This window comes from Trachurus japonicus, chromosome 5 (assembly GCF_045865225.1).
Source record: "Trachurus japonicus isolate A0001 chromosome 5, Traja_1.0".
NCBI classification, from domain to species: domain Eukaryota; kingdom Metazoa; phylum Chordata; class Actinopteri; order Carangiformes; family Carangidae; genus Trachurus; species Trachurus japonicus.
This window is the reverse complement of record NC_140911.1, coordinates 9,386,072-9,413,264: the sequence shown is the minus strand read 5'-3', so window position 1 is coordinate 9,413,264 and position 27,193 is coordinate 9,386,072. Positions and strand designations below refer to the sequence as shown.

At 41.4% G+C, this 27,193-nt stretch overlaps 1 long non-coding RNA gene across 1 annotated transcript; it reads right to left on the bottom strand.

Moving 5' to 3' along the window:
• On the bottom strand, positions 1 to 26,774 carry LOC146987063 (uncharacterized). Its single transcript, XR_015035914.1, has 5 exons — positions 26,664 to 26,774; positions 26,034 to 26,095; positions 5,134 to 6,849; positions 1,350 to 1,446; positions 1 to 1,223 (listed from the first exon to the last, which is right to left on the bottom strand). It is a non-coding gene; the product is annotated as an uncharacterized LOC146987063 (long non-coding RNA).
• Positions 26,775 to 27,193: the final 419 nt, after the last annotated feature.

Below are 27,193 nucleotides of genomic sequence, written 5' to 3'. Positions count from 1 at the left end.
TGATCTTGAGAGTGACTTTAGTTGCAGAGAAGGGCAATACATACGAAATGGAAACATGACTGAAAAGGTTACACAATATTCTGTGTTTTTACAGCTTAATCCAACATCATGAAGAAGCAGAAATGCTGCTTGCACGTAAAGAGCAAATTAAATATGTTTTTAAAGGACATTTTTACTCTTTAACCATTTTCTTCCTTTGATATACCAATTCTTATTTACAAAGCTATATGCAAATAGGTTGTTACGAGTAACTCAAATTCATAATACTTAATAGACTGGGATATTTTGAGTACAATTGAAAATTTTATTGCGATAGACTTTTACTACAATGATCATTTCCCCTACATTTCCTCATCAACAATAATGAAAAGCAAATGAGCATCACACCATGAAACTGAGGACTATGAATGCATAAACACCAAATTATGTCTGCACATAAAAACTTGCCAGGATTTTTGTCTTTGGGTGTTCGATTTTCTTTTTTTTCTTTTTTTTTTTTAGGGATTACTGTGCACCATTCGGCTCCATTACAATTCTCCACAAGGTGTGAGTCGAGGCAAATTGATTGGATTAATATATATCTGGGCAAATAAACAACTTGTGCCTTGGGGGGCTTTCATAGCAGCATTTCTTAAGAACTCCTCAGGAATCAAAGGCGCTAATATCAACGGCTGCCATGTGGAATAACATCAGGCACTCATGAAAATGCAAGTCCCATATATATCAACATCAAGAAGAGACCTGCAAGAGTTACCGTGTCAGTGATATACAGTCAAATCAAATTCCCGGTGCTGCAATGCAAAAAAAAAAAAAAGAAAAAAAAATCACTTCTAAATAGACCATAAATTCTTGATAAAAATGTGCACTGGATTCAAAGGCTGTTGCGCTGGCTGCCTGTCATGTTCATAACTGGGTCTTTGAAGTCGGCTGTCAGTGGTCGATGCTGAACCATCTTCAGAGGTGCGTCAGTGCTCTCCCTCCTGTTCTTTCAAGTTCCCCTCCAGCGGCCAGTTTGTGGGGTGATGTTCATTCTGAATGTGCAGTTGCTGCTCTGGAGATAGGGCCGGTCAATTCTCCTGTCAGAAATATCATCCTCCGAGCAAGACATGTTTGCGTAAAGTCTAGCCATCCTCAAAGAGAATGGAAGTCTGGAGGCGTATTCAGTGGGGTGCAAAAACACAGGGTTTCCAGACACAGAATTGTAATGTACTGTATTTCTCTTACTTGTTTCCATATTGAGGAAGAGTTTGAAAAAAGAAAAAGAAGAAAAAAAAGAACACAAAATTGAATTATTTTGTGTACACAGGGAAACGCGGTACACCAAAGCTCATCAGTAGTCGTATACAAACCTATATGCTTATCTGCTTTGTGATTCGAGCTCCCATTTGCTTCCCGCAGAATATTCTCAACCTTATGCAGTATGAGAGCCTAAACAGGACATTTGATCTTCGAGAGAGAGAGAGAGAGAAATAGTGGGTCAGCACAGTCAAGCATGACGGCCAGCACAAATACCACCAAGTCAGGAATATACAGTCCAGGGTGAGGAAGTGGAGATAGCAGCGTAACTAAAGATACAGCCTGCAAGTAGAGAGCAATAGCCCTCAACAGATAGAGAGCCCTAGGGCTAGAAGATAGGCCCATAGCAGCAGGAACATTTGTGACAAAATGGCTGACATTATCTTTTAATTAGATTCACACTGTTTACTAGCTTGTTTGTACTCTCATTTATACATTACCTGATATGGCTTTTCTTTATCTCATGTAGGGGTTACAGGAGTTGATGATGACGGCAGTGTTGGTGGTGATGTAGAGAAGGTGAAGAGGCAACGCTCACGCCACATTTTCTCTTAATATAACTGAACTTTTTTCTTTCTTTTTTTCCCCCACTAGCTTCAATTTCTGTTTTACATTCCAGCTAAGCAGCTGAATGATGTGTTCTGCACAACAAGAGTGATTTTTAAGAACCTAACTGTGTTGAGGAAGAAGAAACACCAGAGACGGCAGAGAAGGCAAACCAATTGATCTCTACCGAGCCGCGGCGTTATGTGGGCGGCAGAACTTCACAAATTCACTCCTCCGGTTCATATGAGATATTCTGTAATGTGATGTATGCACACTATACATCAGTTTAATGGAAGATGCAAATTGAAGCATGAGTCGTTCTTAAACAGAGTCCATCCATAATTAGCTTGTTCCCCTCTGTAATAGTGTCTGGGGCCAACAAGCTCAGTTAGCCTCTGTCTCTCCGCCCGCCCTATAATGTTATAAATGTTACAAAGTTGGGCACTTAAACTCCAGAGATACTACTTTGCAGCTGAAGGTGTGTATTTCATAGGACATATTAAAAGGAGGGTGGTGTTTCAAGTGCTCCAAGGATGTGAAAACAGTTTTCTGGTTTTTGACTCCTTCTCTCGTTTAAAAAAAAAAAAAAAAAAGCGAAATCAGAGTCAGAGCCATTATCACCACACCACCTGCGCCATAGCACTTATTATTCTAGCTAATGAAAGAGTGTGAAGGCTTCACAGAAGGGGAGAGAAAAAAAAACATCAAAGCCGCTTAAAAGAATCGTAAGTTCAGCCACAAAAACAGTAGAAGTAGACTTTACCCTGCATGGAATAAATGTTAGAATAGAGTCGTTTCTGCCTTCTACTGCTGATGAGAAAGAGCTTCTGTGTCATTCTGTGTCAAGTAAATTTGCATTTAAGTCAGAGTTAGATGAGGAGATTGATTAGGTATAATTTCTTTACAATAAACATGAAGCTACAAATACATTTATATTTGTGTTCCCACATCAGTTGATGTAAAACTGGGCTCCAAGGTGGTTTAAAGTGCCAACATCATCCTAAAATGTGTGCATCGCTCGCACAACTGCACTCACACTCTAGATTGCTGTTGGTGGTATATAAAAAAAACCCTACTGCAACCAAGAGAGAGAATGCAAACAGATGGTTTAAAACAACAGGCTTCCTATTACAGGCTATCATTATAGGCTATTTACATGTTTTTTGTTCAGACTCGTTGAATCTGCCATTGTTTACATCTGCTTCGCTGTCTTCTGCTTAGTGTCTCTCTCCACAAGCTGTTGAGCGATCGGGGTGAACGCTCACTTTACATCTCTCACAATAACTCAATATACTTGCAGTTAACTCCCACATATATTCTTGTTTACCTCTGTGGTTTCCTTCCCCCACCCCACCTCACTCTCTTTCAAACCGCAGGTCTCCACTTATGTTAAACACACAGGGGGGTGGAGCACATGTTCATGTTCTTATGTAAAGCTGTTGGCCACTCTGTACTTAGCATGTACATCATCATCCTGTGCTGACTCCACACTTCTACATGTTCATTTAGTTCATCCAAGTGCCACGGCCACACTCATGCGTCTTCATCCCCATCGCAGTATATGAAGACGCATACGTTATTTGAAATAATGGCCGCGGGTTAATGAAAATGACTCGAAGGACCCTGAGTGTGGACGACGGAGGTTGGGTTTTTTGATTGCATTTTATCACCACCTTAATAACTGTTAGATATGCTGAGACACAAAAATGTTCTCCTCCACTTTTCTGGGACATTTTTCACTGACCCCTTTCAACTGAGCGGATGTGATGCAGTTTTTTTTTTTTTTTTTAAGTGAGTCTTCATATTTTTATATTCTTCGTCATGAAATCTGTTCACCTTGAATTACATACACACACACAAAGAGTTTCAAGGAGGCACGCCGAGTCTTTGCACAGCTTGGATGGGAAATCTGCGTGATTTTTTTATTTATTTTTTTGGTCAATCTGGGATTCTTTAGCGCTATTAAATAATGCATTTTTCTGCATGTGGTGAAGGGATAAAGTGGCTCTTAACGTGAGCTCCCACCCAATATGGGGCTCTCCCTGTCAGGGGCCAGGTGAGCCGCCTCTGAGCACGCCACCATCGCCGTGGAGGTAACTTTCATGCTCCGCTGGGCAAACATTTTCCAGGTCACATTTTTCAATTACACTGAGAGGCAGGTCCCACAGGCAGCCAACCCCCCAGCAACAACCACCCCATCACACACACACACACACACACACACACACACATTTCCACACGTGCACTCACATAAACAGACTAACCCCCCTCACCCTTCCCCCTTCACCACGCTATTCCCACACACACACAACCGCACATCCCGTGTTTAGCAGCACAGCATCTTCGCCACCAACTGCAAATCTTCAAAAACACACAAACACAGCTGCTGAGGTGCAGGGAGGGAGAGAGAGAGGGCAAAGTATGTTAATATAGATGACTGCAAAACCCTCCAAGGTGACAGCAAAGAAGCATTTGGACAAGAAGGTATTTGTCCAGAAACCATCATTCTAAATGCATCTATTTACTTAATCATAACTCATAAATTGTTGAGCCAAATGAAGCTGGAGGCAAATCGTCCATCAGCGACCAGGCGCCGGGGCCTTTGCTCTATTAAATCTGTCAAGGTTCCTCAAGTTCAGCATGAGGTTTTTATCGCCTTATCTGAAGACTTTGAAGTCTCTCCCTCTGTCTGTTGCCTCGGGCGTGTGGTGAGATATGAGGAGAGTCTGCCTCATCTGCCTAATGCTGCTTGTGTAGCTAATAGTCCAGAAAACACTGCTCTGTGAGGCCGCACGCTAGCACTTCAAATGATTCATCTTTGGCTGTCACCAAATGGGAGCGACTCACAACGCTCTGCCACTCTGTCACTCATGATTCCAGCCAATCTGAAGGTGTTAGAGTGGTTGGCAGGATTTAGAGGGTGGCAAATCGCTGTGTCTGTTGGGACGATATATAAATATATTAGAGGGTCTTGGGAGCTTCTTTGGGCCAAGCTGTTATAATAAACTTTTTTTTAAGGATAAATCTGGTGGTATTCCATATTTTTATTATGGTCAACAAATCCCATGACAATACTAAAGCCAATGATTAATAGATAAACAAGTATTGTGCGTTGTAGAGTATTTCTCTGTGCCATAGAGCTCCACTGTTGTCCACAAACAAATTAACAAGACAAAGCCTCAGCGGTGCTTTGAGTTAAATGTCAACATCAGCACGCCAACGTGTTCACAAAGACAATGATATCGTACTGATGTTTAGCAGGTATACTACTTACTGTGTGCATTGTCTTACCTTTGTGTGTCAGCCTGCTAATTGGCACCATACAGAAAGCAGAGCTGAGCTGGTGGGGCTCTCTGTAGGGACTGGATTTTAACCAAAGTGTAGTTTTGATCTGATCACAGAGACAGAGGAAAGGTCAAAGTGAGTACAGTAAAAAATTTGAGGGAAACATCGCAACCCAGCAGAAAAGTTATGAAGATATTTTCATTAATAATGTAAATGTCAAACCTCAGAGTGGAACCACTAGGAAATGGGGTTTTTCATCCAGGAAACTTGAATGTCTGTGGAAGATTTAGAGCTAATCCATCTATTAGCTGTTAAGATATTTGCCTAATAATAATTATAATAGCAAGTTAAAACTGGGAGCTTTTGATGGAGCAAAAGAAATGTTAGAGGATCACTAAATTCAACAGGTTTGAGGCACTGGGGATCATGAATATTCAAGGCAGTACACCGAGTAGTTATTGAGATATTTCAGTCAACTCAGACCCTCACAAATATATTGAGAAATGTTTTCTAAAAAATATATAATAAAATATTCAGTCTTTTTTTGGGAAAAAAAATGAAAGCATGTGTCCAGGGTCTGGTTTTCAAGAGTTACATCCTCAGTAGGAACAAATAGGCTCAAGGCTCACTACTGGTTCAGATCTTTTCATTGGATTTGTTGACAATAACAAAAATGTAGAATAACATCAGGCTTATTTTCTAAAGCCAACATATTAATCAGCATCTCTATTAATGTGCAATCTTCTGGTAGCTGGATGTCTTTCTACTTTAATCACTGGGCATGACTTTCAGACAGGTCACCAGTTATGTGCCTTTAAAACCCTGAGGAGAAGCAGCAGGTAAATAAACAGACTATAAAGCTTTCATATAACTCACAGGTATCACACAAACATGAATAAAGTAATATCAGAGCATCTGAACTCAGACAAAGTAGCACATCAGCAGATCCGCACAGGCAAACTCCGTGTTGTTTACTATCTTTCTTTAAAAAGGTGAGATCTGAAAACGACAGGTGAGATCGAGGGTACGTTGGTGGTACATTTAGCCGGTACATCTCAAATTAAGTCGAGCCGGTGAAAACTAAAAAGAAATGGCCGCTGCTGAGCAATGAGTGGTGGAGTTGTGTGAGACTATGCAGGCGGAGAGGATGGGACTGCAGGCTACCTGGAACAGAGCCAGGGACGCTGGGTCACCGGGGTCAGAGCAAGCTGGCATGACTGGTGAAGCAAGGCACACAACACAAGCATGCACAATCACAGATACACACACAAACACGCACATCTAAAAACACACAGACACAAAGTAAGATTAAAAAACATGATTAGAAACACTGTGGAACTGATAGCATTCCCGGCTATTTACATGAGCACACATGCAGAACATCTTTGCCCTCCTCCCGTCGTTGTACTCTTGTGGTTAATCTTGTTCAGCAGCATGATGATTATGATAAGTCTTGCTGTAAAATATAAATGCAAATTCACAAGCATCTTCCCTGACAAACCTCTTGGCAAGAAAGCGTCATTATATTTTTCCAGCAGAAGGAGAGGAACATCTTTAAAAGAAAATACATTAAATCGCAGGCATTACCAATTTCATTTCTGTCATCCGCCAGACTTTGTCACACTCTCATCCATCTGTTTGTGCGTAGTATTATTATGCATGTGGACCCATCAACGCCGGCAGCACCCCAAGGCACGACTGTGTCATACCTGCTGAGTCTCCCTGAAAACACAGAGCAGAACAAGTGTTGAGCGTTGGCGTTTTTTTTTTTGTTTTTTTTAAAAAACTGAGTAAAATGTCTGTTGACAATCAGCCGCTCCTGTACGCTAGGTTTGTCACTGGACAGGTGTCTCAGTACAGGTATAGTGTGGAGCATCAGCACCACACAGGAGTGTTAATTAGACACACCAACAATAGCGTCGGGGGTGCTGCGACTGACGTATGAAACTCCCACAGTGATTAGCACACAAAAACGTTTTGACTCCAACAGAGCTTCTCTCCCTGAGTGCGTCTGAGTGACTATCACAGGCGAGACTTCTGAGAGATTTGGAGACAGGTCAACCTGTTCAGAATAAAAAAAAAAGAAACACACACATATGCTGAGTGAAATTCAAGCCGACTTGCAAAACAATGTGATTATGCCAATCAAAAAGGAAAGGTTATTTAAAGAAGAGAGAAATGTTAAACACAGAGAGACAGCTGTGACACAGGGAAGATGATATCCCTGATCCAGGTGATAATGTATAATAAATGCAGGCAAAGTTCCTGATTTATTCTTCATCACAAGGGAGCCTGAATACACAGGGGAGCAATCTGAGCGAGCGCTTCCTCGTTTAATTTGCCTTAACGAAGAAGGGAAAACGTGCAACACCGTCTCCCATTGCCAGAAATTTTAGACCATTAAATAAATGTGCTGCATGCGAGAACTTAAAAAGACTACGTGCAAAACATTCAAACAAATTAGGGTATGCACAACCATGCAGCAGTCTAAGTGCATGATTGCAGACTTAAAGGGATACTTCAACATTTTGGCAAATTGGCCCATTGCCATAATCCCTATAGTCATAACAGTAGGTTCATTACCTGTAATTGTCAGTGCAAGCTATTTTTAGAACGGCAGAGCAGAGCCGTGAGCTGCTCAGAGCTACGCTACGGGGGCTCATGGGATTTCTTGGTTTCCCTCATCAAACTCATCAAATACACAATCCAACAACTCCAAAACGCTCTGGTGGACAAGTTGTGACCTGCACATTCACCACGCTGTGAGATAATAACGCAATGTTACTAGACAGAGTTGTTTTTGAGGCAAATGCAGAGACTGCTTGCCCAAAAACTGCCCCTGACAGGAACGTGCATCAGCTGTTTTGCATGAATTTACCTCTAAACCAACTCTGTCTCGTAACGTTCTGTTATTATCTCATGGCGTGGTGAATGTGCAGGTCACAACTTGTCCACAAGAGTGTTTTGGAGTTGTTGGATTGTGTATTTGATGAGTTTGATGAGGGAAACCAAGAAATCCCATTAGCCTCCGTAGCGTAGCTCTGAGCAGCTCGCAGCTTCGCTCCGCTGTTCTAAAAATAGCTTGCACCGACAATTAAAGGTAAGGAACCTACTGCTATGACTATAGCGATTATGGCAATGGGCCAATTTGCCAAAATGTTGAACCATCCCTTTAAAGGGTGTGTCCTCAGTACATAGCAACACTCTTTGACCCACTGCTATTTCCAGACCCCCCCAGCCCCCGTCACATGGATGGAAAAAACGCACACTGTCCGTAACGCATAAATCAGACGTGTAAGGGACAGGGTTGCTGTGCACAACACTCCACATCAATCCAGCCAGATCCAACAGCTGCTAATTGACAGCAGTAAGTGAATAGCCAGAGGAGGAAGGATATTTTTAATTACACATCACATCTCCATGGCGACCCAGGGCGAAGAGGACAGAAGTCACGCCAACAGGTTGAGATGGAGATGAAGTGGGGAGGGGGGGATGGGGGGATGGGGGGGTTCGTTAGATGATCAGCTTCTTTCTCCCGAAAAGATGTTTACCCTTCACTTAACAACCATCGTCACAGATGCTCTGACACACACACACAGACACGTGTGCACACACACCTCATCTATACCAATTACATAAAGCACAGACTTGCATAGTTCAGCCTGAGTAGCAGCGGGTCTTAGATACACATGGACCCTGCATCATTTTCATAAGCTACATTACAGGCTTTGTTGCGTTACAACTATAGCTTTGTCACTGGCAGAGTGTTGGGGAGATACAACAGCATGCTCCATGACTGTTTAATCACAAAAGTCATGTTTCGTATCGCAGCACGCTGTGATGGGATCTGAGGAGCGGCTGTCTTGTACTGTACGCTTTTTTTTTTTCTTTTTCTTTTTTTGTGAAACTCTCTCACAATGCCTCCACATTACGAGTCAAAAGCAGGCATAGGCAACAAGAGCACTAATCCAGTCAGTTAGTTCATCTGCAGATCCTAATCCTTTAACGCCACGACCAAATGTGTGAAATTTGTTGTCGTAAATGTGCTTATTTTCCTTGTAACGCCACCGGGCTCGGGTCATGTCTTTCTCTCTCTCTCTCTCTCTCTCTCTCTCTCTGCTACTTATTCAAATCAGAGGGAAAAGGTGCTGAAGGCAGGTTTGCCGTGATCTCTACCCCATATGTGATGAATTTTCAAATTCCTCTTAGCCATAAAATTGAATCTATCAAGTCTCCAGCGCAACCCCTGCCCCCTACATTTCTCACTCCGAACCTCTCCTCCCCTGAGTTTTATCATTTTGCATCTGAGTCCTCCTGTGCAGCCGCGAGTTGGGACAGTTAGATTATCTATGGGGGAGATTTAGATAAAGAAAAAATGGCTCTGGCTTTACCTAAAATGACCTCAGATATTACTAGTTTACTTTCCAATTCTCCAAATTCAAAACAAGAGAAGGCTTTCACGGTGGAAGCACTATATTGGGCAGAGATGTGCTGTCTGAGACATAAGATAGATATGGCCTGTCTTGACAGATCTAGCTCATATCTCGCCAGACGCCATACAGACTAATCCCTATTCAAGATTGGAAGGTCAGTACAAGGCTAAAACTGCCTTTCACTCACAGCAGGGCTGCACACAACTTGCCAGGGTTAGCTCTAATTGCGAGGTCCACAGCACTATATTTTAGCAAAACATTTTTCAAAGACGGTACCGTGCAAAAGTATTGAAAGGTGGATGTTTGAATAGCGTGTCCCCGCCGCGGTTCTCACCACTAAAGGTAAATTTGTTTCGACTTCACATACCGTAACCTGACATCATCTCTGCTGCCTGAACACACCGAACTTCAGGCTCAAAAAGAACAAGCTATAGAAAAGTGCTTTCTAGCTCTGTGTATGGCATGAGGAGACTGTAGGAGCAAAAGCTCACATCAGTTACCACAGTTTGCCAACAATCAGGACTATTATTTTCATAATTTGCATTTCTTTTTTCACAATTACCTCAGAGATGCTAAAACAGAGGCAATGACTATTTCCATAACATACATAAAATTGAACTCAAAGACAAAGTTGTGTTTACCACTCAAATCCCACAGCATTACACAGTGTACAGTGTATCTCAGTTCACATCAAATGATTTAAATCCAACTGGATATTTACATTTTGGCTGTATTTACGGTAGCTGTAACTATGTAAGTTTGGTGAGTCTCTCACTATTGAACACCACTGTACCACAGTGTAACATGAATTAATGAAAAGCTGCAATAAACTGGGACCAAACATAAATATTTAAATGTTTTTTTGTTTTTTTTAAAGTCACTTTCAGCAACAGAACTTTGTTAAGTCACTGTAGCGTCCAGTCTGCAGAGACAAACTCATGATGACTGACTGTTACGATCACGGCTGGTAATTCTATTGATGGCTTTGTAATGTGTTACGTAAACGTACAAATAGCTCCATTAAACTTTTAGCCTCTGTCTCTCTACATAGTTACATCCATCTAACCGTCTTCTATCATGTGTTTTTTTTTATTATTAGTGAAGTTAAAGCAGAAGTAAGCGATATATTTGTGTTAATATAAGTCTTAAATAGTTATATCTTCCGACAGCAATCACTTACATAGAGTGTTTGGACTGAAACACGGGTCTGTCAGTCACTCTGCTCTGCTCTGAGCCGAGGAGAAAACTTTTTTCGTATCCTACAGTTTTTATCCAATGAGGAGAGAGAACGGCATGCAGGGCTGTGTGTGCAGCCAAGGGACGCCGTGAACGTGGTGACGTAGGGACGAGGACTGTTATGGTGCGTTCAAGGAAACTCGTAACTCGTGTTTTTCCGACCTGTGAAGTCATACCAGTTCGATCTGGTACGAGTTCACGGGTCGGAAGTTACGAGTGGCCGTTATAGTGACTTTCACAGGTAAAACAGGTCGGAAAAACACGAGTGGGTTGCCTGGAACGATACAAAATCGTAAGTTGTGACTTGAAGCTGTAATTTACGGTTTCAAAAGCCTGCCTGGAACGCAGCATTAGCCAAAACGACCGGATCGCTTACTTCTGCTTTAAGTGATAGACAAGGTGACATAAGGGACAAATATGTTACAACACATGGACTAAACATACAAACAGTCGCCATAAGTACAAACAACAACAGGATCATCTTCTACTGTATCATGTTCATTTTGAGTCAAAACTGTCAAGAAACACAAAAGACGCACACACACACACACACACACACAAAAAAAAAAGAAAAAAACTTACAAGAACCAGGAAATGGAGGGGAACCACACGGAGAGAAAGATGAGGCAGATGAGTGGAATGTGTCAGTGGAACAGGGGAAGACAATGAGACACAGGTGCAACACATTAAGGCGGGGCAGGTACTGATTGCTGAAACACAAGGACAAGAAGAGGACACACAAGGGCTTTTCAAAATAAAGCAGGAAAAAACTCAAACTAAATGGGTAACACCTGGGGAATGTGACAAAAATACTAAGGTATGTTTGTGTGTCACATGTCAGAAGAGTATAATATTACAACAGTGCTGTCTGCTGTGCATATTGTTAACTTTTGTGCGTAGTATGAAGCTGAGACTCATAAAGACCTAAAACTGTCAAATGTAGCATCTGAAATGAATGTGACAACTTAATACTATTCATTAATTCAAGGAAATTAATTCAGTAATTCAAGGTCACCTCTGCACTAAAACACATATACTGAACTTCCACTAACCCCCTGGGTGCTCCCTCGTAACTTAGTGTGAGAGTCAGACTATCGATTTCTCCCATTTTCGAGTCTGTGCAATAGCTAAGCTGCTGGTTGGTGGCTGTAACTTCATATTTACAGTACAGAAATTAAATATTTAAATAGAGGCAGAGCACAATACAGTCATCAGAGAGCACAAGGTTTTAATCTAAGGAAACAAATCACTAATTTGTGCTCATGAATAAAAAAAAACTGCCAGACCTGATAAATGTGAACTACAAGGTCTTGTCCCTCATTGCAGCGCTTGTAAGAATAATTGCACTCTTATTGTGCTGCGTACCATGTACTCTTAATTTTCTCTTTTACTGTTTTCGACCTTGGAAAGTTTCTATCCAAAGTACCAATAAGCTTCTGTACCATATTCTACAATTTGTTCTATAACTCCAGTTAGTTAGGATCAAATAATGATAACATACACACACACACACACAGCTCAGCCTCAAAGAATAAGGACAGTATTGTTTTGGCTCTGAAGACCAACACATTGGATTTGAAATGAAACGACGACGGTACGGTTAAAGTGCTGACTTTCAGCTTTAATTTGATTGTGTTTGCGCCCACGTTTGATGAACTGCATAGCCTTTTCTATACATATTCCCCCAAGGGTAAAAAGGGCTATGAGGCCTAAGCCGTTCGCCCAATATAGATGTGAACACCCTCAAACACCTTTAAAGCTGAAAGTCAGCACTTTAACCTTAAAGTCATTGTTTCATTTCAAATCCAGTGCACTGGAGTGAAGCCAAAACAATGAAAAACTTGTCACTGGACTAACACTTACACACTGCAGCCTACTATACTTTCCTTACACTGCCGTGATCCAAGAATAGCAACACAACACCTACAGCGAAGTGTAACGCAGCAACAACAGTCACATAAGTGAAGTGTGTTAGTTTTGCCAGGGAAAATGAATAGGTGCCACATACCAACAATACACTATATCATCTTCCTCCTCCTCCTCCTTCTGTCCCTCCTGTGCTTCATCTTCCACTCACTCATCCGTCATTTGTGTCTATGGAAATTGGTAGAAATCCACTCAACTTAGGAGAGAATTTTAATGACATCTTTCACCAGAGAAGCTAATGGTAATGGTAAAGACGAGTCCCATGAAAGCAGCAAATAAATCTAATTAGAGGGGAGATATGCTCGTTCGCCTGTAGGGTGAGGATTAGCCAGCTGCTGTTATGCAATCCATACTTGTCAGAAACTACAATCTGACTTGTGTTGCCTGGGATATTGAGATGTGCATTAGCACGGAGGAGATTATCATCATGAAGGATGGCAAGCTGTTTCTCTCCTCCATTCTCTCATTTAGTCACCTGCACATTCAAATCTTCTGCTTGATAAATCACTTCGGTTGCATAAACAAGAGGTGTGTTGAGATGCGCTAAAAAAAAAGTTCTGAATGAGGCTTTTTTAATTTTTTACTTCAACACCTCATCAGCGAGTGTGTTTTCTATGTTTCTAGTGAAATGACTCAGTTGCAAACAAACTTATACTAAAGTTAATGCATGTTTAATTCCAGTAAGATGCTGAAATTTTCATCGTGACAACACATAAAATGTGCACTGTGTCATTTGATGAGAATTTTCACCCAAACAATGAGGATCTGTTTTCGTGTCTTTCAGCTCAGTGTTTTGGTTTTCCGGTCTGTAACTTCTCTAGTTTTATACCCAACACTCTCATTAAACTTGTTTCCAGCCACAGCAGGCAGTTGTTTTCAGCAGTTCAACTAATAAAAAAATAAATAAAAAAAACATTGTACACTTATCAGGTCACCAAACAAACCCAAGTTTAGCCAGTAAACATAGCGGAGGATTAGCTGCTAAAAAGCCGGCTACTTCCCCCAGGATTAAGTGAAGACCAGCAACAGAGCTACTGTGGTTTGAGTTCATTTAATAAGGAAAGGGACACTGCAGCAACAGAAATGCTAATTATGCTGTGCACTTCATCTAATAACATGCATGTACATCCAGTATAGCTTGTTAGCATACCAACTCGCTAATAAGTGTAGTTTCCCTATCAACGTACAGTATATAAAACATGCATGGGCTCGATTTTAACATTGTATCCATTGTACTTAATTAGAATTTTTGAATCAGTTTAATACAATCTGAGATTTGAGAGACTACTCTATGCAATAATTATAATAAAAATATTCATTTCAAAATTGTTCCCTGCATATTTCCAAGTTTCTGCAAAAAGATTTCTGTTTTAAATATTTCAGAAACACCCATAAGTCAGTCTTTCAAAAACAAAGGTCTATTATACAAGGTCTCATATCCTTGTATCCTGAATTGTTACCACAACAAGGTTTACTCTCAGTCCAGCGTTCACTACGTATGAATATGTTTTTTTTTCATCGAGTGACTATTGCATTTTGTAATGAAATAGTCCAATGGAAAGCGTATCTTAAAAGGATAGCACTAAAATTTGCTTTTAAAGCATTTCTCAACCTTACCAAATTAGAGCCATAACTGTTTCCTCTCTTATGGTGCAATACTGAAAAGTAATAAAGGAGGGGGAGGCTATGGCAACTCAGTTAATACTCCCACAGCATTTTACTCAGGATAAAATATTGGAAGCTAAAATGGCACCCCAGAGATGCATATACAAATAGCCTGTGAGGAAAAGTTCACACTCTTTCTCGCTCCTTCTCACTTTCCTCCTCCCTCTTTAGTTTCCATCTCTCTCTCTCTCTCTCTCTCCCTCATCGTACAACCCACCCAGCATCCTTAAACTCCTGCAGCTCCTCTCTCTCTCTGTCTTAGGGCATTGTTAGGCGTCGCTCTGTAAACATTCAGAAAGTGGAAACTTTCTGGCGAACATGGTCTTGGCAGTCAAGCATAGCAAAGCAATAGCAAAATATCCTTCCTTTTTCCCACAGTGGCGGTCTGCTCTGTCTCTTAGCTGACATGTTCAAATCAATAATTCACATCCAATGAGTGCTGGTGTTTCTCTCTGTCTCTCTATGTGTGTATGTGTGTGTGTCTACATGCATGTGATTGGCTCTGAGACCTGTATCAGCCATCAGAGAGGCCTCGGTGCTCTGTGTGTCTGACAGATCGACATGTAGGTTTATCAGGCAGATCCTCGGTCTGATATCATTTTCACAGGCAATTAAAGTCTGCAGCAGGTGTTGGATCTCAACTAATAAGGACTTTCATAGTTACTGTCTCTCTACAGGATTAATTGACAGAAAAATAGAAAAAAAAAAATACTGAGCTGTTAGTTCATCACAAGAGAATAGCAGACTGTTTCTGCCTAAGTATGATGGCTTGTGTATGTTTTTGTACGTGTACGTGTGCACGCGCGTGTGTGTGTGAGCTGCAAGCAAAGCCCCACAAAAACACACACATGCACTGTAGGTGTGTGACAAGGCCACGGACATTAATATTCTCACTGCACAAGCTGGTTTGCCACTGGCACTATTATCTTTGTAGAAAAACAAAATGAACAGCACAATTCGTTTCCAAAATGGCCTCAGCACGGTGCAGCAGATAATCATATAATTTGCAGATTTAATTGGAAATATAAATCCCAATGCACACACCATTACGGGCAGCTTTGATATACACCTTGCCGATTGATGCATGATGACACCTCGCAAATGTGGAGGGTCACCCGTGTCACTTTTAAATATCACGGCACCCTGGGAAGCCTTATTGGAGCGCCAACAACACATTTAAATAGCTGTCCCCGCATATTGCTGAGCAAAATTACCTCTTCAACTGTCTTTCTGCTGCAGATTAGATTGGCTGTATTTTTTTTTTCCCGTGGTCATTTTCTCCATTTGACAGAGCATGCCGCGGCTCATGTTGTTGTTGCTGTTGTTTTTTTGCATTAAATTTCACTAATACAGCCGCCGCGCTGTATTCCAGCTTTTCGTTCTTGTATTATATGGGGTGTGTGATTGGGCTATTATAGCATTATGATATTTCATCTGGCAGTGGGGGAGCCTGTATGGTAGTCCACCTGAAAAGGGCTGCAGGCTCCCTGTACATCTCCATACAGTATTGCAGCAGAGTGTAATGCTTTATCAATAAACCACTGGACCATTTGCTGTTTTCATAATGGAGTCGTGAAAGCACGCCCTGGCTCCTAATTACCGAGGCAAACAGAGCTTGGCAGCAATTCAGAGGAAAAAGTGGAGGAGAAAGGGGCAGGAGGCAGAGAAGGGGAAGGACACGAGAAAAGAGAAAGAGCTTAAAGAAAAAACTGTTTGCTAGTTCATCCCCAACTCAAAGCCAATTATATCTGCTGAAGCAAGAGGAAGGTCTTGTTATGCCCAGTAGACCCACCTCAGAGCTGTTATCAAGATCCCTATCACTGCCTTATGTCTGCATGTCTGATAAGACAAGTCCAGTTCACATTTGCCCTCTAAACTTTCCCTTCTACACTGTAGTTACTTTATCGGCAGCTGAAGTAAAATGGTAGCAACAAACACAGAGAATCATAAACGCTGTATGGGCCACTATAATATTCAATCCTTTTACAGTTGTTGATTCATTTCGCTTAAAAGCACCGGTGTAAACCAACACTTTTAGTGATGATACTAAAGGAAAGGTCAGAGCATCATCGAAGACTCCAGGATTCAAAAAAATCCACATAAATTCACTCAGTAGGTGTTGAGACATTTCAGTCTAAACTAATTGTGATCCCTAAAGCCACTCCACCAGCATTTAGCCTGCTCCGGCACCTCAAGCACGAGCCTACAGTACATTACATGTGCCGGCAGAAAGCTCTGCATAAATGTCACATATAGAAGGAAGTAAAGAAAAAGACAGGCAGGCTGTGCACATTGTTGTTAGCTTGTTTGACCATGAGCTTTCTCTTTTTTATCCACTTTCTTTTTTCTACCAGAAGCGATGACAGTTTTGAGCTGCAGAAAATGTGATGTGGACACATGCGTCCGTGTGGTATTGAGCCTGACAGCGGAGTGGGACAGGTCTTAACCCACGGCCAGTGGCCAGCTCTAATGACTATTGACAACAACCTGAGCCTCTTTGACTTTCAACCTAATTCACTCTTGGAAAGAGGGAATCACTGCCTGAAGACTGCCAGCAACAAATGAAGTGGGAGAAATGAAGCTTTGATAAAAACACCCGAGCTGCTGTTCACCCTAAAAAAATCACATTTAAAATAACAGACCATCAGTCAGTCAACCATATATTTTTTGGGAAAATTCCTCCTCGTGTTTTAAGCTTTTTCCCCTTCGTTCTCTTTTAATTATTCATTGCTCTGAAATTGCCTGGTTAGAGGTCATTCTTGAGGTATCATTTTTACTGAGCTAATTTTGCAGAGGATTTAATGGTAGTTTGAAAAAAACACACAGTTGGTCACAAGTGTCTTTTTGGCGGTTTTCTCTTCAATAACACGTCTCTTAAAACCCCTCTGCACTCAGGTGAATATGGACATTGTGTTAAGAGCATATTGATCCAAGAGGCACTAATGACAGCACTTTACCATATAACAACAATAAAAACTTCAGTGCACTTATAAACTGAGCTGTTACACCAAATGACTTCACAATAACCTTTGATGAAAGCCAAACGTCATTTCTCTCATTACCGGCAGCAACTCAGGGAAATTACTCCTGTTTGTGGCCTTTAAACACTGTTAAAGTAAAGTTTCTGAAGTTTTATTTACATTAAAAAAAGGAAAGGGAAAAAAAAGAAAGTGCCATTGCCCCACTCTCTTTATGTTTCTGCGGTCTTTGTCCCAGAAGCAAACCCCTTCTCACCACAGCATCTCCTCAACTTGGATGTTTCAGAAGTTTTGCAGAGGGAGGGAGGGTGTGGAGGGAGAGGGGAGGAGAAGTGGAAAATGGAGGGGAATGCACAGCAGAGATGCTGGTACCTTGGATAATTAGGTGGTGGGGGGTTGGGTGTGTGTGTGTGTGTGTGTGTGTATGTGTGTGTGAGGTGGGGGGGGGGGAGCTGGCTGACAGACAGACAGAGACCGGCTGATCCACATGCTCTCAGAAGGCAGCAGCAGCCAGCAGCCATCTCATGACAAACATCTGAGGAACCTTTTTCCAGACAGATGAGATCAGAGTTTCGTCGCCTCTGTAGCAAAGGGAGGTGGGGGCTTTACGACAGGCATAATTAAAGTCGCCTCAGACCGAGCACAAAGTTTTCCCTTCGTCTTTGAGTGAGTGACAATCCTCTGAAGTTCGTCCCTTTAGGCCAAACACTCAGAACAGGGGCATGTTAAAGTAACCTCCTTTTATCCTAATGATCATAACCCATAGCTAATGGAGCACCAAACGCCGGCTAAAATGATTCAAAAAGTGGCTTGAATATATTCAATTATAATGATAGCGTCAGCAATGGTGTCGCCGAGGCAGTGGTGACTTTCCAAGCCCTAATTATGCTGCGGTCATCAAGATCATTATTTTTCTCAAGCGTCTCAAGAGATGGGGGAAAACAGGACATAATGAGGATCAAATGCACACGCGGAACATGCACAGCTTCACAATGCATTTACATGATGTCAAAGTATATAGTAAATATGACACTGAGGCTGCAGTGGCATTCAGACTTTGTAAACTACTCAACACAAAGATTTCATCTGAAAAATCCATGTGTTCTAAAACTGTGTATCTCATTTATTTCCCTGGCATTTCACCATGAAGATCCCCTCCAAAAAAAAAGAGAGAGAGAGAGAGTGAGAAAAAGAAAGACAGAAAGAAACACCCCAGAAGCAAAAGGGAACTGTGACAAAATTTAAATTAGCTTCCATTTTTAAATCTTAGTTGAAATTAGAGTGATATGGATTTCGGGAAACGGGGATGAATACAGGAAATGAAAGGCCTGTTCATGCCAAGGAAAAAATCTTTGCATTAAGAAACTGGCACAGAAAGGAAATAAATGCTTGATGAATTCTCCATTACTGCCGACAACACCAGGCTGATGAAATTGTAACAGGCATGATTATTACAATTATTCAGGAGTCTAGACTCCTGTAGGTCATGTAGCAATTTCTGATAATGTTGCAATATCATATTTCTTTTTTCTGCACCATGTTTTTTTATTGCAAAGATGCAGAATTATGTTAAAAAAAAGAAAGAAAATACATACTCATGAGGGAAGAATGACAGCGTTATGTGTTTACTATAATATCTGTTTGATCTAGGGGTTTGTTTTGTTCAGCTGCTCATGTGTATATATTACCAAGTGTAGGGTGTATGTGTGTTTTCTTCAAGGGCCAACACATCAGCGGGGTGATGGAGGATGACAGTTTCCCATTTTTAATTGCCATAGTTCCTGTTGCCTGGTTGCCTGGAGGGGGGGGCAGGATGGGTGCAGACACAAATATTCTCTAATGAGTATTAATCTAATCACTGTCTGATATAAACAAGGCCTTTGTAATGGTGTCAGCCCCCCCACCACCATCACTACCTAACGCTGACATTTAGGACGAGGGCATTTGCATTTCCTAAAGCAAAAAAAAAAAGGAAAAGAAAAGAAAAAAGTCTTGACAAACTGAAGGACATTCTTGAGACGGGAGGGGGCCGAGAGGGATAATGATGGCCATGAAAATTACTTCTCCCATTTCTTTTTCAAGAAAGTATTTGACTCGTACAGGAGCGACTTGTCATTTTTTAATTATGTAATTCTGTTTCCTTGGGAACTGAATGTGCCTGGTGCCACCGGCTTTGCCATATTTAGAGACGTGTCATACCTACGGCGTAGCAACCAAAGAAAGTACATTCCCTTCAGAAAGTCTGCATAAATGTTAATGAGGTTACTGCACAAGGAAAATGTGTGTATTTCCAAAAAAAAAAAAAAGATATGGGCATTGATGTGGGAAGATTACCTATCTGTTGTTGTCATACTTGCCGACAATGACACTCCAACACCAGTGGGAAATATAGCTTCTTGTGTTCTCACCTTAACAAAGAAAACAGTGAAAACTGCACCCTTGTCTGTCTTGTTTACCTCAGTAGATTGAGAGGGTTACCTCCAAGGGCAAGGGGACATGAATAATGCCTACCACCTGCACCTGTTTCCTCTGGATGCTGCGGCTTTAATTACCTCAATTAGCATTTGGGAGATTGTTTGTAAGGATCTGTATCTACAGTGATGGAGCATACGCTCGGAGGGGATGCTAACTCATTGGAAAACACAGACAAATTGTCTTCCACCATAACCTTCTGCGGTAGTTGTGACTCGGAGCGTACTTAGAATGAGTTCTTTGCTTTGCCAAGATGGAGAGAAGGTGATAATGGGCTGACACATGATCAAATAAGATGCCATGCTGCTAAAACCTTAGTGTGTGTCATGTGGAAGATGCCAACGCTACCCAAAAAAAAAAGTAAGGAGGGCGCTGTAATCGCTGATCTGCCGAACAACAAAACAGCATCATTTGTAAATACAAGCTGACACAAATGTGAACTAATGTAATTCTCAGGCTGTCGTCCTCGCTGTGAGAGTTTATTAGAAGTCTGTGGAGGGAACTGTGCAGATTCCTGCCTTCTTTTGTGGAGCCAACCCGTCCAAAGTATACTGCACCATGATTTTGTTCCCGCTTCACCCAGTGATCTGTATCGTGTGATTTGTCCCCTTTCATTTCCATAATGGCTTCCTGAGCTCCCTCATGGAAACATATGGAGACCCCTTCTCACTGTATAGGATTTGTCCTGCACTAATGGAGCTGAGATTGGATTCTGGCACTTATGTGTGCCTAGATGATTCCTCCTTTTTAGTGCCATTCTCCTTTGCCTCATACATAATACATAGGGTTAAAGCAGTATTGCTTTGCAGGAGATCTCATTTATTAACATGGAAGTCTCACGAGGATCAGAAAGCTCAGCATCAAAGTTTGCCTCAGCAGAGGAAGCACTTGGGATTTCCACCAACAGGTGTGACTGGAATTATTATCAGTATTTAATCACAGCATTGATTCAAAATTAATGGTGCAACTTTCTTTACCAGCAGAATCCCAGTATTGGATACATATTCACATACTTAAAATGAGGCGTGTTTATGTTTTATGCTCTGTTATAACCTTGTGAAGTTTGACTCATAGCTATATTTTTCTTTTTGTCAATGAATCCCATGAAAAGACAACAAACGATGACTTGATCTAACTAGCAAATATTATCTGTGTAGATCAAGGCAGTCTGGGCCAGACAGCTCCATATTGACCAGAAACTATCAGAAATAAATAAATGAACCACAGCGATGTAGTGGGTGATATGTTGATGAACACTGGCCCTGAAGTTTGTTTTGAGTGAATCCCACAAGCTGCGGTAAATATTCAGAAGAAATGTTCATAAATGTGTATTAATCCAAAGTTGACAATAGCCCCAGCAAATGCAGTAATTACTTCTGTTTGGGTATACTGTTTGCAAAGAAAAAACTACAGTGCCCAGCTGTTTTAGGAGATTACTGAGCATTTATACTGTGACCTGTTTTTCAAGGTTTTCATCTTTAGCAGAAAGCAGTTAGCTTGGCTGAGACATAGACAGGGGTTAGAAAATTGGACAGTATCGACAGACTGACAAACACTTTGCTTTGGTCTTTTCATGTGTTTGTTTATTTATTTGACAGTAAGAAAAATAGAATTGAGCCCTGTGAATTGTGAAAGAAAAAAAAAGAACCGAAAAAATTGATCAGAATTCAAGATTATAAATAATTAACTTACAGAAAATTCGTAAATAGACTAAAACTACTGAGTGTGCGCAAGTTTTTGTTTTGTTTTTTTGTTTTTTTTGCCCGTTAGACTTTCTGGGGTGCAAGAATTTATTGGTTATTGTGCAACTGTGTTACACTGCAGTGCAGCACTGAGGCCCATGTAAGAATAAGTTACTGTCAGCTTTGCCAGTTGGCTCACATTAGATTTTCCTTGTAATTAGATCAAGCCTATAGGACACAAATTGAATATTTAACTGAAGCAGAAAATCCCTAACTCCACCCTATAGCATCCTGCAAGCAATGGCCTCCATCTTGTCTACATTTTCACTAACCTGTGTCCAACAGGAGGAGGTCTTACTGTACAAAAAACATGTCTTGCCCTCGGTCCAACCTGAACGTAAGGTAGAAAGAGCCCAGAGCAATTGCCCTACTCTCTACATACCTCTCTGACTCAGTCGCTCCCCAAGAGGGAGGCACATCTCCATAAGTTATTTCATTATCTCGCTGGCTCTGCTTTCTCCCTCTCTGGTTTGTTTTTCTATCTCCCTGTGAACATTGCTTCCTTTGGGAGGTCACACAGAAGGGTATGGGATTATCTACTAAATAGAGGGCATTCCAGAAATGATTTGCAGTCAGAGTGTTTGATATAATAATCTGAGCTGCCACACGTCTACAGCATTATAGGCTATTTGCTAAATGAGTTTGCTTTAGCCCTGTGTTTTTTTAATTTATTATTTAGAGTATTTAGAAGAGAAAAAAAAAACCCTCTAACCTTGATTTTCTTTGTTTCTTTCTTGTATGCCTCTATTTCAAGTCTTATCAAAAGTCAGAGGACTACATTTGCTGTTATGAGGTTAATTCAAGGTTGCAGAGCAGGTTAATGCCTGCGAAAAGAATGAGTCAACACAGCTGTGAAATAGTCTACAGTCAAATGGTTACAAATGCTGAAATGGTCAATAACACAAATGGAGTTTTGCAGAAGTATTCATTAAATCCTTGTGGGGCCCCTGATATTTACCACTTCTTTGTTATTTCATAGCAAAATAATCCACAGGACTCTTTGCTGGGGGATGGTTTAATGTCTTTGGAGTGTCATTAGGATGCAAAGGGTAGAAATGATCAGGAAGTGTTGGGTGTGAGTGGCTACACAAATCATTTTTTGATTGTCTTATAATGTAGCGTAGGCAGTAGTGTTGTAATTAGCAGTAGTTTGTAATCTGAGGTAGACAAAACACTTTTTTTCCCCCCCAAAGCATCTCTTGATAGAGCCTCGCTGTGGTAAACAGTTTCAGAGGTGTTAACGATGAAATTATTTATGCAGTTAAATCTTTACACTGTTGTGGCTCAAACAGAAGTTAGACAGTTAGTGGGCTTTTATTTATAAAGTGACTTTTATTCAATGGCTGTGATTATCCTGGTGTTGCATGGATTTAGACGTGTTTGTGGCTTTGATCACACGAGTTCAATTATCAACACAGAGTCCGCATGACATGGGTTTGTGGCCCTCTGTGGATTTTTTAAAGTGTATTAGAGAGCATGTGTGCATACAGTATGGCTGTGAGTGTTTGAAAGTGTGTGTTCCTGCATGTCTCCGTCCTCTCCTGGTCTGACTCTGTAGTGCTTTGATTTGAGCGCGGTGATCCAGCTAAGACTCGGAGCAAATACACGGATTAGGCCGCAGCAGTGCAGATAACACTCTGATCAAAGTGGCCCCGCTGCTCCGACAGGCACAGAGAGGAAAATATGTTAAAGGAAGAGGCACTGCACACACACACAGCCCAAGTCACACAGTTTTTTTTTTATCTCTGCTAACAGACAGACAGACAGACAGGAGGAGATTGTCCTGCTTTATTTTTCCTATTTTCCGACGGCTCGGCTGTTGATAGCTCGGCAGAAAATTCACTCCAATCAGTCGAGGCAGGGTCCATCCCCTGGGTCGCTAAGACCAATAACAAAGTGCTCTTCTTCCCTAATGGGCCACACTCACTCACACTCTCCTTCCTTTTCTTTCTTATTGTCTTCATTTTATAGTCCTATCATTCTTCACTTGTGACCAACACACACATGATAAAAGAGAGAGAGAGTGAAAGAGTCTCAGGTCGTGTGTCACTTCACCTCTGTCCTGCACCTCTGTCTACGTCAGTGTCTCCTCAGATGCTCCCTTCTTCTGACTTTAAAGGGACAACGAGGAGTTTTGGAAAGCTAAGTGTTTTCACACTACATTTCCCATGAGCCTCGGCGCGCACTGTGAAATTCTTGGACAGACGTCTTGCCAAGAATGTTTTCATTCATCAAGAATGAAAGTCAGAGGTTCGAAGACGGTCAGATACCGCTGTAGTTCTGACCATAAACGGTGATTCAGCGGCGTTATTCCCATGACCCGCTGGACAGTGTCCGCGGAACCGGGAGTAGGAAATGCTGGATTGCTCACCCAGTATTTCCACCGCTAATAATAGAGGTAAGATCGGGCCTAAAAAATCCAGCCCGACCCGACCCAGGCCCGCGGGATTAAAGCCCGACCCGACCCGAACCCGAGCAATTAACTTGATTTGCAGGCCCGAGCCCGAACCAAACCCGAAATTTCATATTTTATTTGTGAGGACTCAGAGTACGTCCTTAATCTAGCGCGGCACTTTAAAGAGAGAGCGCTGAGAGAGAGAGAGAGAGCGCAGAGAGAGAGACGGGGAGAGGGAGAGAGAGAGAGAGCGCAGAGAGACAAAGAAGAGCAATGACGGGGTGGATAATAGACAGACTTGGGCTTAAGATCACTGCAAGACTATTCGTCTGTTCACATCTCAAACTGCACGAGCTTCCCTCTTCAGTCCTACGTCTCAGATCAGTCTCAGACCCCCACTAATTGCACGTCGTTCTACGATTGCGCTCCACCACGATTACCCTGCGATGCCGCTGAGATTTGTGCTGCTCTATAATTGCTCGATTGTAAACATCAAATTGACATTGGTTCCTGATGTTGGTTCCTATAGCAGAGTCCATGTGGAAGATCAGACCGACAAACACACAGACAGACAGCGCGCATCACCTCCGAGGACGCTGCTGCAGAGAGAGAGAGAGAGAGAGAGGGAGAGAGAGAGACGCTGCGCTCTCCAGCCAGCTGACGTGTAGTTCACCTGCAGCTGTCAGAGGAGCCTCACTAGTTCTCTCTCTGGCCTGCACTTTAAAAGTTCAGCTGATCAGGTCAGCTGAGCTGAGCCAGAGCACAGTGGACGTGGCTGGTGTAGGCTCGCTACTTTATACTGTAACGGCAAGGAAAAAAAAAATCGTCCTCAATCGCTGATTGTCTGATAGTAGCCTACGTGTGTGTGTATTTGTCGGGCTGATCTTCCACCACGGACTGCGCTGCATTACTGATCATCACCCGGTCACCCTGTCTGTCACAGCTGTGGTCTAACTTCAGCTTCTCACTTCCCTGTCCCTCCTCTCTCTGTCTGCCCGTTCTAACTCCATCTGACGAAGTTCAGCATCCTGTCCTGTTTAGTTAAATAGCAATTACCTTACAGCGCCCTCTCTGTTTTTTTTTCCCTAATTATTTATTTTATAACAAGTATCCCTCAGTTTAGTATCTCCACACATCGTTTATACATTTCTATAAACATATATTAAAAAAAAAAAAAAAAAAGTCAGCGAGAGAGAAACCCGGCCCGACCCGACCCGAACGTAATGATTGACATTTTATACCCGACCCGACCCGAAATTCGGGTCGGGTCGGGGTCGGGCTCGGGCTCGGGCTTAAGATCTTACCTCTAGCTAATAATAACAAAATAACGATAAAGACAAAACGATATATTTTTCGAAAATGGACCCATTAACAAGTGTGGGTAACAGAGATTCATCCACATTAATATGAGACTTTTTTATAACCAAATACAAACTCCTCGTTGTCCCTTTAACATGAACGCTACAAAACAGATGTGTTGTACTTTATTGCCTTGCTGTTTCCAGTATTTGTGTTCTATAAGATATTCAAGTCATTCCCAATAAACAACTTTTCTAACTCATCTAGATCACGCTACATGGATGGCTAATGTTTTCAACCTAATACCCTATTACAAATTAAAGTTGCACTGTTTCTCACCATCAATCAAACATTTACTGTACTTTAATCCTGCATGTCTCTACAGTACTATATCCTCAACACCTCAGCAAAATGTTAACTAATAAATATTTACCAACTTCCTTATGAATTAAAATACTGTAGCTGTGTTTTACTGTATCATATGATCAAAAACTATAATCAACACTTTTGAATGCAACTACTTTTAATGATGCCTGATCAATCGCTATGTTTTGTGTTGTTGTTCTGAACGTGCTCTTGTTTTTATGTTGTGTTTCATGTGTTTTAATTTTTCTCTGTGCTCTCGACGTCATCAAAAATGAGTGTCTACCCTCAATGACTCAGAAACTGCCTATCCCATTTGGTGATGACAGATATTTCTTTAGAGTTAGTATCAAAGAGTTACTGTTTTTCTGCTATGGGCAATATCTTGTTAACTTACCTGCCTTTAACCCTTCACCAAAGCATTGGTATCAAAACCAGAGTTGGTTCCTGGGTTTTAGTCTGTAGTTAGGAAAGTGGAAGGAAAAAGTGATGAAAAAAAATACTGGAAATAAAAAGACATTGTTGAGTATTTCATATTTAATGTCAGACTCTTCTAATCCAAAGGGGAAATTACATTGTCACAGTTCGACATACCAAGGGCAAAATTGAAGCATGCTATATGGGTACACAATGTAGCAGTATGCACACGGTACAGTCATTTATATAGTTATGTACAGTGTATAAAATGGAAAATATTCATATGAGATGTGTAAAAGACATGCATTCAGGTTTATGCAAAATGTGAAATGTCAGCCATACATTAAACCATTGTACTGAGGCTGATAAGGGTAACTGCATGGAGATGGGTAAGGTAGCACGGGTTGGCCTTTAAACCAGTGCACACTATCCAATGTAAATGATGAATTGAAAGCAGGAGTCTCTCTCTACCTGCAAGCAGAGCAAGGCACTATAAGCCGGTAGACATGCAGCTTGATCTCTGCCCCAAGAAAGCAAAAATATGTGCTTTCAACATGAATCCAATACTGGGTTCAGTGGAAGTTTATGAATTTAATATGGTATCACTTACCTGAAAAAGACTTGGGAACCTGGTGCTGCCTAAACTTCCCACCAAAGAGCGAGTCTGGTGAGATTTTCATGCAGCCGACAGCTATTGTTCTTAGCAGAGATTCTGTCTCTGAAAAGAGAAATCATATAAAAGTTTTGTAATGTATCTGTAGTTTCTGTATCTAATCAACCAACCTGTTCTTCACCTGAACATACAGAACTAAAATGACACCAAAGGTAAAAAAAATGTCATCTTCCTTCAGTTTGTTTGGTGTTTCAGACAATTTCTGGTAAACTAGAAGCCAATGGCAGTGTCATCTGAAAATAAAAGATTGAACATAAAAAGTGGTCTTCACCAGAGTTACTTAGAACCTACAAGGCAAAGTGATGGTAAAACAGGCAAACTCAAGGTATTGAAAGTGTATGTAAACAGTATAATCAGAATAACTACAGTAATTTATAGCCAGTATCCAGGTTAGGCATGGCACTAGTTTCTCCTTCCATGCAGTTAATATCATCGACTGGTGCTGCAGCATCCAGGTGCTGTCAGAG